This window comes from Phoenix dactylifera, unplaced genomic scaffold, assembly GCF_009389715.1.
Source record: "Phoenix dactylifera cultivar Barhee BC4 unplaced genomic scaffold, palm_55x_up_171113_PBpolish2nd_filt_p 001603F, whole genome shotgun sequence".
Classification (NCBI taxonomy): Eukaryota; Viridiplantae; Streptophyta; class Magnoliopsida; order Arecales; family Arecaceae; genus Phoenix; species Phoenix dactylifera.
The window spans coordinates 1-3,039 of record NW_024068908.1 but is presented as its reverse complement, the minus strand read 5'-3'; positions in this window follow the sequence as shown (position 1 = coordinate 3,039).

The window sequence follows — 3,039 nt, the reverse complement described above, 5'->3', positions numbered from 1 at the left end:
AAAGCAGAAGAAAAGAGGCTCCGCCCCCGAGCGACAACGAGCTGCGGCCGAGGAGGTGGACAAACTCCTCGGAGCCGGCTTCATCCGGGAGGTCTCCTACCCGGACTGGCTCGCCAACATAGTCCTCGTAAAGAAGGCCAACGGAAAATGGCGTATGTGTGTGGACTACACCGACCTGAACAAGGCCTGCCCAAAAGACAGTTTCCCCCTCCCGAGCATCGACCAACTCGTCGACTCCACCTCGGGACACCAACTGCTAACTTTTATGGACGCCTTTTCAGGATACAATCAAATCCGAATGGCGCCAGAAGACGAGGAGAAGACGGCCTTCATCACCGACAAGGGCACCTACTGCTATAAGGTGATGCCCTTTGGCCTGAAAAATGCTGGGGCCACCTATCAGAGGCTGGTCAGCCAGATTTTTAAAAACCAGATCGGCCGGAACATGGAAGTCTACGTGGACGACATGTTGGTGAAGAGCCGAGCGGCGGAACACCACATAGCCGATCTCGACGAGACGTTCGCCAAGCTCAGAAAATATCAAATGAAACTCAATCCGGCGAAGTGCGCGTTTGGGGTCACCTCGGGCAAGTTCCTGGGTTTTATAGTGACCCAGCGCGGAATTGAGGCCAACCCGGAGAAAATTCGGGCACTGCAAGAGATGTCGCCTCCAAAGACAGTTAAGGAGGTGCAGCGGCTCGCGGGACGGGTAGCCGCCCTGGGAAGGTTCGTCTCCCGGTCGGCCGAGCGTTGCCTCCCCTTCTTCAAGAGCCTCAAACGGCCGAAAGATTTCCGGTGGACAGAAGAATGCCAGCAGGCCTTTGAAGAGCTTCGGAGCCTTCTGGCTTCTCCCCCGCTGCTCACCAAGTCCCGGAAAGGCGAGGTCCTTTACTTATATCTGGCCGTCTCCCCAGCCGCAGTGAGCTCAGTTCTCATCCGGAAAGAGGACAAGCTCCAAAAGCCGGTCTATTACACCAGCCGGGTTCTCAGGGATGCCGAGACCCGATATTCTAAACTTGAGAAGACCATCTTCGCTCTCATCATCTCGGCTCGGAGACTCAGGCCTTACTTCCAAGCCCACACGATAACTATATTGACCGACCAGCCCATGAAGCAAATATTGCAGAGGTCGGATCGTGCGGGGAGGGTCGCCAAATGGGCGGTCGAGCTCGGGAAATTCGACCTCGAATATCGGCCCAGGCCGGCTATCAAAGCTCAGATACTCGCCGACTTCATCGTGGAGTGCACTCTTCCGGACGACCCCGAGCTGCCATCTGAGTCCGTGGAGGAGACCCCGAAGCAGCCATGGGTCCTGCACTCGGATGGGTCTTCGACCCCGGGGGGGCAGCGGGGCCGGACTTATCCTCACCAGTCCAGATGGAGTGGTGGCTGAGCAAGCTCTGCGCCTCGAGTTCCCGGCCTCGAACAATGAGGCCGAGTATGAAGCTCTCATCGCCGGGCTCAAGCTGGCGAGAGAACTAAAAGTGGGAGATCTGACGGCCTTCAGCGACTCCCAGCTGGTGGTGAACCAGGTCCAAGGAGATTTTGAAGCTAAAGGGCCATCTATGCAAAAGTATCTCCAAAAGACCAGCTATCCAAACTGGCCACCTCCCGCATGAGCGAGCTTCCCAAGGGAACAGCGCTCGAGTATCTTCAGACCCCCAGCACGGAGGAACCCGAGCCTACCATGGTACGTCGACTCCGAGCCAAGTTGGATCGATGGGCTCATCTGCTACCTTCAGGACGGAACCCTACCTCATGACGAGACGGGAGGCTCGTCGAATCAAGCGCCAGGCTCCCCGGTGTGTCTTGTACGAGAATAAACTCTATCGACAATCATTTACTTCTCCCCTTTCTCAGATGCCTCCACCGCCTCCGAGGCGGACTACGCCCTTCGAGAGGTCCATGAAGGGATCTGCGGAAATCACCTAGGGGGTCGAGCCTTGGCCCATAAGATCCTGCCGGCAGGGATACTACTGGCCCCACACTCCAGAAGGACGCAACAGATTTCGTCCGCAAGTGCGATCGGTGCCAACGAAACGCCAATATCCAGCGCCGACCTTCAGCTCTACTGACCTCCATCATCGCCCCCTGGCCGTTTGCCCAATGGGGGATCGACATCCTGGGGCCCTTTTCCCTGGCCACCGGACAGAGAAAGTTCCTGGTCGTCTCCATCGACTACTTCACCAAATGGGTCGAGGCCGAACCCGTTGCCCGGATCACCGAGCAAAAGATGCGGGACTTCGTGTGGAAGTCCATAATCTGCAGATTCGGATACCCCGTATCCTTATATCTGACAATGGTCGACAATTTGACAATGTTCATTTCAGAGAATTTTTGCTCTGAACTCGCATTGATCACCGTTTCACCTCGGTCGCTCACCCCCAGACAAACGGGGAAAACTGAGGTAACTAACCGAACTATTTTGCAGGGACTTAAAGCTAGGCTTGATCGGTCCAAAGGACAGTGGGTCGAGGACTTGTACAATGTCCTTTGGGCGTACCGGACCACGTTCCGACTACCCACGGGAGAGACCCCCTTCAACCTAGCATACGGCACTGAGACCGTCATCCGGTTGGAGATCGGCCTGCCTTCTCCCAGAGTGGAGCATTACGACCCCGACACCAACTCTTCCCAGCTAAGGAGCAACTTGGACCTTGTCGAAGAAACGAGAGAGATCGCCCGAGTTCGCATGGCGAGATACAACAGCGAACGCCCAATACTACAACTCCAGAGTCAAGCCCAAGCTCTTCAAAGTAGGGGACCTCGTCCTCAGGAGAGCCAAGGCTTCTCAACCGACCGAGCAAGGAAAGCTCGCCCCAAATTGGAAAGGGCCGTATCAAATCGCCCGGGTACAACGACCAGGGGGCGTACAAATTGAAGTCCCTGGAGGGGACTCTGATCCCACGAAGCTGGAACTCCGAGAATCTACGGGATGTATTACCAATGAAACCCTAAGGGGTTCAAAACAATCAGGACAATGGACTCAGCTCCTTTTTCTGCAAATATTTTTCTCACCTTGATAACTGTAATCCTCTT